Source organism: Chiloscyllium plagiosum, unplaced genomic scaffold, assembly GCF_037043375.1.
Source record: "Chiloscyllium plagiosum isolate Xiang-an unplaced genomic scaffold, Cpla_swu_hap1 HiC_scaffold_27, whole genome shotgun sequence".
Classification (NCBI taxonomy): domain Eukaryota; kingdom Metazoa; phylum Chordata; class Chondrichthyes; order Orectolobiformes; family Hemiscylliidae; genus Chiloscyllium; species Chiloscyllium plagiosum.
In genome coordinates this window covers 63,087,991-63,102,916 of record NW_028270165.1, presented here as the reverse complement: position 1 = coordinate 63,102,916, position 14,926 = coordinate 63,087,991, and the positions used below count along the sequence as shown (strand labels likewise).

Sequence of the window (14,926 nt, the reverse complement as noted above, 5' to 3'; positions counted from 1 at the left end):
TTCTGCTACAAATGGAGATTTTTTTTTGGCATTTTCCCAGATGTCATTCCACATATCTGTAGAAATTTCCAGCCCCAAATCCTGATCCCATGTTCTAAGCAGATGGTCCATATCTTCCGACACTTCATCACGTAATAAATGATAAAGAGTGCTGACCGAGGGTACACCTATTGGCCACAACACTCTACGTTCTCTATCTGATTTATAAAGAACATCTAATAACGTAGTCGTCTTCTGTATGTAATTTCAAATGTAGAAGTATCGAAAAAGAGGTCTCCATTCGGTAATCCAAATTCCTGATGCATCTGTTCAAAAGACATCTGGACCCCCTTCTCAAACAGATCCCCTAAACAGGAGATACCCCTGGATCTCCAGGATTTGAATATGGCATCTGTAAGCCCCGGTTGAAAACCCCATGCCCCCACTATAGGAGTATAGGGGGATGTTTTATGTGAATTACCCTCGTTTTGCCGCATTATATTCCAAGCTTTAATTGTGTTTAGTACTGTAGGGTTTCTACAGTGGTCCGTAATGATTTTCATCTGATCTAAAAATAAGAGGTTAATAAGAGGGCACTGTACTTGAGAAGCCTTGATGTCCATCTAGATTGATTGCGGGTTAGACGTGACCCAATCGGCAATGTAGCTTAACAAGGAACTTAACTGATACTTCCTAAAGTCTGGAAAGTCCAGCCCGACCTCCTTGCCTGTGGAAGCTGTAGTTTCCTTAACTTAATGAAGGGCCGTCTAGGATTCCAAATGAAAGAACCCAGCCAACCATACAATCTGCGCAGTGCCAGCCTCGGCAGTATCACCGGAAGCATTCTCATAGGGTATAAGAGACGGGGTAAGACACTCATTTTAATTAGGGCTATTCTACCGAGCCAGGAAATTGGAAGGTTTCCCCAACGATGAAGGCCCTGTCTTACCCTTTTCAATAGATGCACAAAATTGACCTTGTATAGCTGGCCAAATACTGCGGTGATAAAAACGCCTAAGTATAAGAAACCCTCCGTCCAATAAGTGGGACATACTAGTGAGGCATGGCCTCTGATTTTGAAAAATTAATTTTGTAGCCTGAAAATGCACTACATGTATTAATAACTTGGATTAAGTGAAGCTCGGACATCAGAGGATTACTAAGAAAAAGGAGATCATAATCTGCATATAGGGTAACTTTATGTTTAACCTGTACCAACCCTCGGGGCCGTTATATTAGAGTCAGCCCGGATAGCTTCCGCCATTTGCTCAATTATTAGCGCGAATAGCAACGGTGAGAGAGGACATCCCTGACGGCAGCCCCGACCCACACTGAAGCTATCCAAACTTAATTCATTGGTGATCACAACTGCTTTGGGATCATTATACAGTGTTGAGACCCATATCTCTAGCCTCAATGCTAATGTTTTAGAGAGAATTTTAAAATCTACAGTTAGCAAGACACACAATCTTCTGGATCCTTTCCTTTTTTGAGAATAAGGGAGATATTCACCTCTTTCAGTGAAGGCAGGAGGCAGCCCTGACTTATATGAGTAGTTATACATGTCCATAAGTGGGCCAGCTAATACTCCTGTGAACTCTTTGTAAAATTCAACCTGAAAGCCCTCTGGGCCAGGTGCCTTACCGCTCTGAAGTTGCCTGATCGCGTCAAGTATTTCCTGGGTTGTTAGGGGAGCATTCAGGACCGATACCTGTGTGGTGAAAGGGTTAAAATTATGTCCCAATACATGTGTGAATCTAACCGGAATGGAGGTGTTGCTTAGTCCCGTGTGAATCTTATTACACACCTCCCCGTGTGAATCTTCTTATCTGTATGTAACCAGAATGGAATGTGTTTTTTAGCCTTGCTCTGCTGTTCACATGAATGTTTATATCTGGAAAAGAGTATATCAGCTGGAAAAGTCTCCAGTTCGGCGAGTCTGCTCCGGGGTTACGTTTAACCGCCGAGCGTGGGTTGTTGGCAACCGCTCTACGAGAACTGACGGCTCCCAGTTCCGGTAACACGTAGAGTGAGTATAAACCAGACCCGTTGTAAGTACGAGACCTGGTTGTGGCGACGCTGCGGGGAATAAAACACATATTCTAGCAGACTCGCCTCTTGGCTGTTTGTTCTGTGTCAGACTACTCTCCTACGAACCTGACCTTGAGAATTTTTTAAAACATTTGGCGCTGCGAGCAGGGTCAATCGCAATTGAGGAGAGATTTTGATACAGAACAATGTTTTGGAAAAAGACTAAGAAACCAGAAGAACAAACTGTGGAGGTCCCGACCGTCCCGGGATGGCATGGATGTGGGCATGTACGTGGCAGTTTGTTTGAGAAATGGTGGGGGGCGACCGGAGGAACCCCAGGGTCGCTGCTGTCCACCCTTGAGAGGATCCCAGTCCTGCCGAAGTACCCCTTGCCTGGGGTACAGCGGAGGATGTGGGCATGTCCAAAAAGCTGAAGCGGAGTTAACAGAATTGAATGGGATTGAACTGAACTGAACTGAATTGAACTGAAGTGAATCAAATTGAACGGAACAAAATGGAACTGAGCTAAATTGAATTGAAATGGACGGAACTGAATTGAACACAATTGAATTGAACTGAACAGACCTGAACTGAGCTGAATTGAACTGCACTGAATTGACTGAACTGAAATTAACTGAAACGAATTGAACTGAATTAAGCATAATGTAACACATGTATTGGGCCAAGCAGTGGAATGTGGTGTAAAATTATGTCCCAACACATGTGTGAATCATAATGTAACACATGTATTGGGCCAAGCAGTGGAATGTGGTGAAAGGGTTAAAATTATGTCCCAATACATGTGTGAATCTAACCGGAATGGAGGTGTTGCTTAGTCCCGTGTGAATCTTATTACACACCTCCCCATGTGAATCTTCTTATCTGTGTGTAACCAGAATGGAATGTGTTTTTTAGCCTTGCTCTGCTGTTCACATGAATGTTTATATCTGGAAAAGAGTATATCAGCTGGAAAAGTCTCCAGTTCGGCGAGTCTGCTCCGGGGTTACGTTTAACCGCCGAGCGTGGGTTGTTGGCAACCGCTCTACGAGAACTGACGGCTCCCAGTTCCGGTAACATGTAGAGTGAGTATAAGCCAGACCCGGGAGTCTGCTCCGGGGTTGCGTTTAACCGCCGAGCGTGGGTTGTTGGCAACCGCTCTACGAGAACTGACGGCTCCCAGTTCCGGTAACACGTAGAGTGAGTATAAACCAGACCCGTTGTAAGTACGAGACCTGGTTGTGGCGACGCTGCGGGGAATAAAACACTTATATTCTAGCAGACTCGCCTCTTGGCTGTTTGTTCTGTGTCAGACTACTCTCCTACGAACCTGACCTTGAGAATTTTTTAAAACAACCTGTTCCGGGGTTAAGTCCGGAAAGGCTTTTAAAAAAGGACTGCATCCTCCTGGCTCTATCTTCACAATCCTGCGATCAGAATAAAACTTTCTGAAGATTGTGTTGATCCTTTTAGGATCGTGAATCAGAGTACCAGCACTTTCCCTGATAGCCGTGATAGCTTGAGGGGCCCTTTTATTCCTTGCGAGAAATGCTAAGCATCTACCAGGTTTATTGCCAAATTCATATAATCTTTGTTTTGCAAATAATATTTCCCTCTTTGCCGTTTTGGTGAGCGCGGTATTCAGAGCTGTCCTAAGGACCATTATCCTTTGTAATTTGGCAATAGGAGGTCTGTCAGCGTATGCTGTTTCAGCTGCTTTTAAGCGAGCAGCAAGTAGACGCTGTTGTTCTCCCTTTAACTTTTTCTGGGTCACCGAGTATGAAATGATCAGACCTCGCGCATAAGCTTCAATAGTCTCCCACATCATTGACGGGTTACTGGCCGTACCTGAATTAATTTCCAAGAAAGCTTTAAATTCTTGAGAAAAATATTTTGCAAATTTACTATCCTTCATTAAGAAGGAATCCATACGCCAATGTCAGGGGAATGCCTCATTGTTCCTAGCCTTGATTTCCATGTACACAGCAGCGTGATCAGAAATTTTCATATCACCTATTTTACAGGATGATATAGAATTTAAAAAAGTCGAGGGGGCAAAAAACATGTCAATTCTAGTGTGACATTTATGTGGATTAGAGTTAAAAGAGAAATCTCTGCCTTGCGGGTGGAGACACCTCCACACACCTATTAATCTTAATTCTTGATTCAAATCCGCCAATTGTCTAGATCTGGGGGATACACCCGCAGTACTCTTGGGTATCCTGTCTATTTCCGGCTCCATAATGCAATTCAAGTCTCTCCCTATAATTGTATGACGAGCACCGAGAGCCATCAGTTTGGAGAAAGCTTCCATTATAAATTTGAAAGGATGTGCCGGGGGACAATACTGGTTTAAAATCCCATATTCCTCTCCATTTATAAGGGCTTTAATTACTATATATCGTCCAGATTCATCTTTTATCTGACTTAGGATTTTGAAAGGGAGATTCTTCCAAATAAGAATGACTACTCCCCTACTTTTTGAGCTGAAGGAAGAATAGAAGGCCTGATCAAATCCACCCTGTTGTAATTTCAAACGTCCTTTAACCAATAAATGGGTCTCCTGTAGGAGAGCTATATCAACCCTTTCTTTTTTGAGGTTTGGTAATATTTTCTTCCCTTTGATTGGAGAATTACTCCCCTTGACATTCCAGGTGCACCATTTAATCAAATGACTCACCATAATCGTCCAGGCAAGTCCGAGACCCCCCCGGAGGAGAAACACCATCCAAAACACCACAAGCATAGACCATAGAAAATTCACAAAAATAGAGATTCTTTAATACATTCACAATATAATAAAAAACTATTTCTAAATAAAAAAACAAAAACATATTTAAACGGAGATTTTCCCCCTCGTTTCCGGGGGAATCACTTCCTTTCCGAAAACCCATCATATCCTCTCCCGACCAGTGCCCCACCCTCGACCCAGGCACCCCATAATAAAGTGAAGAAAATTCAAGTGTACTACCAAGCTAAAGTTAACAGTGAGTTAACTTTACAATACAACGGATACAATAAATGATATTAGTGGATGTGCAGGTAAAACTTTGATCGATGTGGAAGGCTCCTTTGGGGCCTTGGATGGAGGTGAGGGAGGAGGTGTGGGCGCAGGTTTTGCAGTTCCTGCGGTGGCAGGGGAAGGTGCCAGGATGGGAGGGTGGGTTGTAGGTAGTCACGGAGGGAACGGAAGGTGGAAAGGGGTGGGGAGGGAAATATATCCCTGGTGGTGGGGTCTTTTTGGAGGTGGCGGAAATGTCGGCAGATGATTTGGTTTATGTGAAGGTGGTAGGGTGGAAGGTGAGCACTAGGGGAGTTCTGTCCTTCTTACGGTTGGAGAGGTGGGGTCTGAGGGCAGAGGTGCGGGATGTGGACGAGATGCATTGGAGGGCATCTTTCACCACGTGGAAAGGGAAATTGCGGTCTCTAAAGGAGGAAGACATCTGGTGTGTTCTGTGGTGGAACTGGTCCTCCTGGGAGCAGATACGGCAGAGGAATTAGAAATACAGGATGGCATTTTTGCAAGAGGTAGGTTTTACCTATGTGAACAATGAAGGCAAGTGTGCGAAACACCTTCTTCACCCCCGTCTACCAGTGATGCACCTTTCAAGAACAACGAACCCGAACACCCCCGGGTCTCTGTTCTACAACACAACCCAGGCCCTAACATTACCTGTACAAGTCCTGCCCTCCTTTATTTTAGTAAACTGCAAACCCTCACTTATATCCATACCTCTCTCATACACACACTCTCTCTCAGAAATACACATACACCAACCTCTCATTCTCCATCACAATCACACTTTATCAAGCATGCACACATGCAAATACACACTCACTGACGCACAGTCTTATACACCAACTCACATACACACACACTTTCCTGATGAAAGGCTTTTCCCCCGAAACGTTGATTTTCCTGCTCCTCGGATACTGCCTGACTTGCTGCAACACCACATTCTTGATCCTAAACTTATTACCCTTTAGTTCTGGGCTCCCCCATCCAAAGGAAAATACCATGTCTATTTACCCTATCCATGTCTCTCATGACGATATAAAAGCGTATAAGGTCACTCCTCAGACTCTGGCACACTACGGAAAACAGTCCCAGCCTGTCCTTATGTCTCTCCTCACCCGGGTATCCAAGACACATACCTGAGGTCGTAAAATCTGCTCCCTCCCTGGATTCACTCCAGTTGGTACAAGTGAGCCTGCTCCACGATCATTAAGATCATGGCTGATCTATCCATCGTCTCATCACCTCCTCCCTGCACTGTCACAAGGAACCCCTTAATTCCCCTACCAGGCAAAAACCCACCGAACTGTGTCTTGAATATACTTAATGAAGCTGTCTCTATTGCTTCCTTGGCCAGAGAGTATTCCATAATTTTGATGAAGGCCTTTTGCCCAAAACATCTATTCTCCTGCTCCTCGGATGCTGCCTGACTTGCTTTCCAGCACCACTCTAATCTAGACTATTCCATAGATTCACGACCCTCTGGGAAAAGCAGTTCCTCCTCATCTCTGTCTGAAAGCTCCTCCCTCTAACCTTGAGGCCTAGTCTCACCTACCAGAAGTTACCGAACAGGGTAGGGCTTCATCCCCACAGTGCAATGACATTGGGAAGATGTTTCCATTGGTAGGAGAGACTAGGACCAGAGGACACAGCTTTAAGAATAAAAGGAAGACCTTTAGGAACAGAGATAAGCGATGTCGCCTTTTCTGCCAACAGCGAGGAGTATGGACAATGTGTTGGTGACACGAGTGAGCAAGCGTGCTGTTGTTCACACCACGGAACAGACACAATGTGCTCTGTGGCGATGCTGGTGTTATTGACAGATGTTAAGTGTTCAAATGCCAAGAGGAGAAATAAAGGGTAGAGCCACAGTTCTTTTATCCAATGTGGCTCAACATTTTATAGCTTTTGCATTTTGTCTGGTTGCTCAACTTTTTTTTAAGTGTCTTTTCGTCAGTGTAGGGGTGAGGTTCACAACTAGAGGGCATAGGTTTAGGGTGAGAGCAGAAAGATATTAAAGGTACCGAACGGGCAACTTTTCCATGCAGAGGCTGGTGCATGTATGGAATGAACTGCCAGAGGAAGTAGTGGAGGCCGGTATAATTACAGCATTTAAAACACATCTGAATGGATATATGAACAGGAAGGGATTAGTAGGATATGAGCCAAGTGCTGGCAAATGGGACTGGATTAATTTAGGATATCTGGTTGGCATGGACACGTTGGACCAAATGGGTCTGTGACTCTAAATAATAAAGTCTACTATTCCAAATAACAAACTATATCCATGTTAACAGGGCTTAGTGCACCACATTCTTTACGAACCATTCTCAACAGGTCCTGCCCCTTCAATGACTGAGGAACATTTACATGCTGGTGCATAATCTCCTTCAGTAGTATTTAAACACTAACCTCAGCAATTGCACAAGTAACAGCAAAGGGTAAACAGCACAAGGATTAAACACACAGTGAGGGGCAAACAGCACAAGCGCCAGTAAAAGCAGATGGAAAGTGAGTATAAAATGTCACTATGACAGGACAGGCCCCACATTCCTTCCCCTCCGTCCCCCCCCAACCTGCCTCACCTTTCACCTCCCGGGCCCAGTACCTTCCAGGTGGCCCCATAGTTGACACAGGGGCCGCCCCACGACCAGTAGAACTCCACCACCCCGGCGGCCGACGAGTTCCCAAGCAGGCCCTTAACCCCATCCGCCTCCAGAATGCTCACCGGCTCCTGCCTGCTGTACAGCCGGCCGGTGTGGCCGTGACACAGCAGCTGCGCCAGGAAGGCGGCGGTGCCCAGTGACGGGTGTCTGCCCCGGGCCGCACGGCGCCATTTTCCTAACGGCCGCCCTCCCGCCGCTTCCCCGCTCGAGCGACTTCTCCTCCCAACCGCCTTCGCCCCCGCGTGACGTCTGCACGGAGGATGGGCGGGGCCGGGGGAGCCTCACCGTCACCAAGCAACAGCCACCTCGCGCTACAACTGCTCATTCACAAAAACAAACTCTCCTGTCTCGCTCTGCAGCTGCAGGGGGGACACTGCCACGTTTCCAGGAGCCCTATCTACATTGGGAAAGCTCACGGCTCAATTTAAACAGATATTCCGACATCTAACGGAACGGTGTCATATCTAAAGGGGCAATCTGCATTTTAAAGGGACATGGACATTTTAAAGGGCTATTTCTGCAAATAAAGAGGTTTAAATGGACAAGATTACATTTCAAAGGGGTGTGGGCACATTCAAAGGGATATCTTAATATGTAAAGTGACGCAGTTATATCTAAGTGAATTTACATTTCGAAGAGACGTTGCCCTATTTATAAGCAGAAATATCCCTTTAAGAGACAATAAGTGTGAATTCTGTCTGTTTCCCAATGTTGAGTCAGACTGACATTTTTCTTAGTAAAGCTCTGCATTTAAATTACATTCTTGAGAAGGTAAGTTATAGATTCGGGTGTAGAAGTTAGGGAGGATTGGCCGTGCTAAGTTACCCATAGTGACCAGGGATGTACAGGTTAGGGTGGAATGGCCATGGAAATATGGAGTAAGGGGTTGGGTATGGATGGGATACTGTTCAGAGGGCCAGAGAGGAACAGATGGGCTGAATGGCCTGCTTCCACATTGTCACACTTCTATGACCCTTTCCACAAAGGAGCATTTTATCTGCATCTATCCTGTCAAGCCCCTTTCAGAATTCTACCGGTTTCAGTAGAGGTATACAGCACAGAAACAGACACTTCGGTCCAATTCGTCCATGCCAACCAGGATTCCAAACTAAACCAGTCCCACTTGCCTGCATTTGGCCCATATCCCTCTAAACCTTTCATTCATGTCCCCATCCAAATGCTGTTTCAATGTTGTCACTGTACCTGCATCTACCACATCCTCAGCAAGTTCATTCCATATGCAAATCACCCTCTTTCAAAATATTGCCCCTCCGGTTCCTTTTACATCTCTCTCCTTACATTAAAAAAAACGCCCCCCTAGTTTTGAGCACGCCGATGCTAAGCAAGAGCCCTTTGTTATTCACCTTTCCTCCACTCCTCATGATTTTATCAATCTCAAGGAGGTCACCCCCCACCCCAACTTCCTGTGCTCCAGTGAATAAAGTCCCAGCCTCTCCTTCTAACTCAAACCCTCCAATCCTTACAACATCCTGGTAAATCTTTATTAAACCCTCTCTAATAGTATTCTTCCTATTACAGGGCCACCAGAACTGTACTCAGTACTCTGAAAGTGGCCTCACCAGCATCTTGTACAACCTCAACATGATGCCCCAACCCCTATACTCAATGGGGTGAACAATGAAGGCAATGTTGCGAAATGCCGCCTGAACCACCCTGTCTAGCAGTGATGCAACTTCCAACAAACTATGTACCTGAACACCCCCCACCATGTCTGTCTGTACTATAGCACGACTCATGGCCCGACCATTATCTGTACAAGTCCTTGTTTTTGCAAAAATGCAACCCCTTGCTTTTATTAAGCCTCTCTCTCTCACACACATACTCTATCTCTCAGACAGACACACACACACCCCTCAACACTCTCTCACACTCGCAGGCTCATTCTCCATCACACTCTCACTTTCCCAAGCATACACACACACTTCTGCGCACGCTCACGCATAAACTCACATGCACACACACACTATTCTATGGGGTGAAATTGTATTGACAGAATTATATTTGCAGATACATTCAATTTTGTTCAAAAAGTACACAATCTGCAAGCAGTCAATGCATCTAATATTTTACAAATTCCGACTTTGGAAACAGAAGCAGTCTGATTCAAGATTGGAATACTGAGACTCAAATCTCACACCTTTAATGCACTGTCTGAGCGGAGATATCTTTTTTTTATAAAACCTTAAATCATCTCAAGAACATTGTTACATATTAACGAACCAAAGCCCGCACCCATTCTAAGAGATGAAGACTATCTAAGTTTGTTCAATATTTTCTATCAGTTGCATGACACTGATCTTTTTACATAAGTTCTGTGTCTTGTGATGCTGTTCCATGAGGCTTGTGTTGATGAGGCAAGATGGTACAGATGAGGCGATGGAGAATTACAGATCACCTTGGAAAGATTTAAAGAGAGAGTTAAGAAGAGCAAAGAGAGGACACGAGCAGTCTTCAGCAAATAGAATAAAGGAGAACCCTAAAGCTTTCTGTAGGTATGTGAGGAATAAAAGGATGATTAGGGTAGGAATAGAGCCAGTCAAAGACAGAAGTGGGAAGTTGAGTGTGGACCCTGTAGAGATCGGAGAGCTGCTAAATGAACATTTCTCATCGGTGTTCACTCAGGGAAAGAATGAGGTCCGAGATATTAGACTCGAAAGGATCGAGTTTAGTTACACACAGGTGTTATCAATTCGAGGAGTGAAAGTGGACAAGTCCCCTGGGCTGGATGGGATTTATCCGAGGATTCTCTGGGAAGTTAGGAAGGAGATAGCAGAGTCTTTGGCTTTGATATTTGAGTCGTCATTGTCTACGGGTTTAGTACCTGAGGACTGGAGGATTGCAAATGTTGTGTCCTTATTCAAGAAGGGCAGCAGAGATGACCCAGGTAATTATAGATCAGTGAGCCTTATTTCTATTCTATGAAAGATTTTGGAAAGGATTATAAGAGATAAAACTTATAATCATCTAGCAAGCAACAATTTGATTTCAGATAGTCAACATGGTGTCATCAAGGGCAGGTCGTGTCTCACAAATCTCATTGAGTTTTTTGAGAAGGTGACCAAGCATGTAGATGAGGGTAGGGCAGTTGATGTGGTATACTTGGACTTCAGTAAAGCCTTTGATAAGGTTCCACATGGTAGGCTGATGGAGAAAATGCAGAGGCATGGAATTGAGGGTGATTTAACAGTTTGGATTAGAAACTGGAAGAAGTCAGCGAGTGGTGGTTTATGGAAAATATTCAGTCTGGAGTCCAGTTACGAGTGGTGTTCCACAAGGATGTTTTGGGACCACTGCTGTTTGTCATTTTTATAACTCATTTAGACGCAGGCATACGTGGATAGATTAGTAAATATGCAGACGACACTAAAGTCGGTGGAATACTGGACAGTTTGGAAGAATGTTACAGGTTGCAGGGGGATTTGGATAAACTGCAGAATTGGGCTGAGAGGTGGCAAATGGAGTTCAATGCAGGTAAATGTGAGGTGATGCACTTCGGGAAGAATAACAGGATGGCAGAATAGTTGGTCAATGGAAAGATTCTTGGTAGGGTGGATGTGCAGAGGGATCTTGGAGTCCATGTGCATAAATCCCTGAAAGTTGCAACCCAGGTGGATAGTGTTGGTAAGAAGGCACATGGTGTGTTAGGTTTCATTGATAGAGGGATTGAGTTCTGGAACCGCAATATCATGCTGCAACTATACAAAACGCTGGTGCAGCCACACTTGGAATATTGTGTACAGTTCTGGTCACCCCATTACAGAAAGAATGCAGAAGCATTGGAAAAGGGGCAGAGGAGATTTACCAGGATGTTGCCTGGTCTGGAGGGAAGGTCTTATGAGGAAAGGCTGAGAGACTTGGGTCTTTTCTCATTGGAAAGAAGGCGGCTAAGGGGGGATTTGATAGAGACATAAAAGATGATCAGAGGATTAGATAGGGTAGACAGAGAAAGAATCTTTCCTAGGATGATGACATCAGCTTGTACGAGAGGACATAGAGCTATCACCCCTCAATTTGTAGTTAAGACAGATGTCAGAGGCAAGTTCTTTACATGGAGAGTGGTAAGGGTGTGGAATGCCATACCTGCTAAGGTAGTCAACTCAGCCACATTAGGGAGATTTAAACAATCCTTATTTAAGCGCATGGATGATTTTGGGATCGTGTAGGGAACGAGCTGAGAATAGTTCGCAGGTCGGCGCAACATTGAGGGCCGAAGGGCCTGTTCTGCGCTGGATTGTTCTATGTTCTAAACTTAGTGCAGGAGGCTGAAAAAAATGAGCTTTAATACTAAAACCTCTTGGAGCTCAAAGCTTTCAATGAAAGTCTGAGCCCGGTGGTAAGTTCAGGTAACCTTTATTGCAACCCAGCTTTGTTACAGCTTCAGATCCCCCCAGCAAAAAGGCAGAGAAAAACTAGTTGCTTTTTGAACAGCTCAAGGTCAAAGTGCACACACCACATCTCACCTCCTCCCCCCGCCACCACACTTCCCCTCCTACTCACCCACCACCAACCCCCACCCCCACCCCCACCCCCCACCACCACACTGTCTTTGCTATTAGCCAGCACCAAGTTGTCCATTTGTAATTGGATCCTTGGTACAGCCGTAACCCGGAGGAAGTATTGCCTCACTCTGCAATTTTAACCCATACTCTGTCTCCAACTAAGTTTCTCCTCGCTCCTTTGCCAGTGGGGGGAGGGCAGTGCAGAGTCAACCAGACTGCTGTGGGTCTGGAGTCACGTGTAGGCCAGACCGGGTAAAGGATGCAGCTGGAACGACTGAGTGAATCCTTTCCCACAATGGCGGTTCCCTTCCCTAACAAGGGAGATGGTGAATCAGATGGGGGCTTTCTCCCCCGCACCACCCCCTCCCTGAAACGGTCTCATTGTTAGATTCCGAAATCCACATTTCTGACTGAATACCAATTCTGCCATCTGTCGTGGCGGGACTCGAACCCGGAGTCCCCAGAACCGGGTTGATAGTCTAATCAATAATGGCACTCGGTCGTCACTCCTTCAATCCCCCTGCGATGGCACGTGAACTCGCTGGTGCTTGTGCAGGTGGGAGGAGTAGGTGAAGCCCTTCCCGCACTGAGTGCAAGTGAACGGCCGCTCCCCGGTGTGGACCCACTGGTGCCTCAGCAGGGTGGAAGATGTGCTGAAGGCCTTCCCACACTCGGGGCAGCTGAAGGGCCTTTCCCCCGTGTGGACCCGCCGGTGGCTCAACAGGGTGGAGGAATACCTGAAGGCCTTCCTGCACTCTGGGCAGCTGAACGGCCTCTCTCCTGTGTGGACCCACTGGTGGGCCAACAGGGCGGAGAAAAACATGAAGGCCTTCCCGCACTCGGGGCAGCAGAAGGCCTTTCCCCTGTGTGGTCCTGCTGGTGGGCCAGCAGGTGGGAGGGATGTCTGAAGGCCTTCCCGCAGCGGTGCAGGGGAATGGCCTCTCCCCGGTGTGACTGCACCGATGAGTCTCCAGGGCAGACGGGAAACGGAAGGCTTTCCCACAGTTACCACACTTCCACAGTTTCTCCACGGGGCGGGATTCCTCTGGTTTCTCCATGGCCAAAGCTTCAGCTGCACACAAACACGTGTAGAGACCCTCCCCGCCGTGAAATCCCTTTCCAGGCCGTATAACGGTTTCAGGCTCCACACACAGTGCGCTGCAACAGTGAGGTCTCTCGTCCAGTCCCACTGATGCTGAAAACGTACTCAGACAGGAACCAAAAAGCTTTGATCCCTCTCACAGAAATCACAGTTGAAAATCTTTGCTGGCCCCAGTGGATTGAGTGACTGTCAGACATTGACATCAAAATGAGGACCGGAGATGCTGGAGAGTCAGTCGAAAAATGTGGCGCTGGAAAAGCACAGGGGAGTCAGGCAGCATCCGAGGAGCAGGAGGGTCAATGTTTCGAGCATAAGCCTGCATCTGTTGATTTTGAAACTTCCCTCTTCAAATCTTCAAAAACTCTGTCAGAATAGATTACAAAGCTCATCACTGCCAGTGCAGGGTAGAAATTCTGAACAAGCAATTCTACTTTTTGCAGAACATTCTTTTCTTTTGTTATTCCACAATTGAAGGCACCATCCCACTTTCTCTCCCCCTTTGTTGTCACTCCGCTCTAACTAATTCTCCTGAAGGTGCTGATTCAGGATCTTTCAGGGGCGGAAAAGCAAAAATGTCAAGACTTGATATCTCTCTGAATTTTGGATACCTCCATCTGAAAAGCTAATATCTTTCACAACACTGGGATCCTGCTGAGAGTGAGCAGGTCTGATTTTGGGAAGCAAAAAAAAAGTGTCAATTCAGGGTGAACCTGCCACGCAGCTTCTCGAGGAACAACCAGACACAAAACGGTTAACGTCCCCGGGAAGGTGGGAGCAAAATGAGACGTCAAGGCATTAACACCGGCATTAGAGAGAAAGTGAACCTATTGACGTGGCAAAAGTTAGTCGAAAGCCAGAGTCATAGAGATATATAGCACAGAAACAGACCCTTCTGTCCAACACGACTGTACTGACCAGATATCCTAAATCAATCTAGTCCCCACTCCCTGTCCTGAGACCTTGATGCCTCCAAGCTGACCCTCAAAGGTTCGGTTTGTCCCTCCATTCTTTCCCAGTTGTCTTTTGTAGGTTTTGAAAACTCTCCCAATCTTCTGAGCATAGGATTTGGGAAGTTATGTTGTAGCTGTACAGGACATTGGTTAGGCCACATTTGGAATATTGTGTGCAATTCTAGTTTCCTTACTATCAGGAAGATGTTATGAAACTTCAAAGTGTTCAGAAAAGATTTACAAGGATGTTGCCAGGGTTGGAGGATTTGATCTATAGGGAGGCTAGGGCTGTTTCCCCTGAGCGTTGGAGGCTAAGGAGTCACCTATAAAATCATGAAGGGCATGGATAGGATAAATAGACAAAGCCTTATCCAGGGAAGGGGGTCAGGGGGAAAAAGAGTCCAGAACTAGAGGGCATATGTTTAGGGTGAGGGGAAAAGATACAAAAGAGATCTGAGGGGCAACTTTTTCACACAGAGGGTATTACGTGTATGGAATGAGCTGCCAGAGGAAATGGTGGAGGCTAGTACAATTGCAACATTTAAAAAGACATCTGCCGAGCATCGCAGCTGTGTCTGCAGAGGGCGACCAGACCTCTCAGTAGGTGGGCGGCACGGTGGCACAGTGCTTAGCACTGCTGCCTCACAGCGCTAGAGACCCGGGTT

At 46.1% G+C, this 14,926-nt stretch overlaps 1 protein-coding gene across 3 annotated transcripts in view; it reads right to left on the bottom strand.

Annotated features, from left to right (window-relative positions):
• LOC148144444 (uncharacterized) overlaps positions 1–7,902 on the bottom strand; it is a 245,430-nt gene extending 237,528 nt beyond the window's left edge. Inside the window, exon 1 of one of the 3 annotated variants that reach the window (XR_015751469.1) lies at positions 7,609–7,902. The gene's annotated coding sequence lies outside the window, so the exon portion shown is untranslated. Of the gene's footprint in view, positions 1–1,623; positions 1,645–7,608 lie in introns of those variants that run through there. The other 2 variants (XM_087974741.1, XM_087974743.1) reach the window with 2 other exon arrangements.
• Between the last annotated feature and the right edge of the window lie 7,024 nt (positions 7,903–14,926).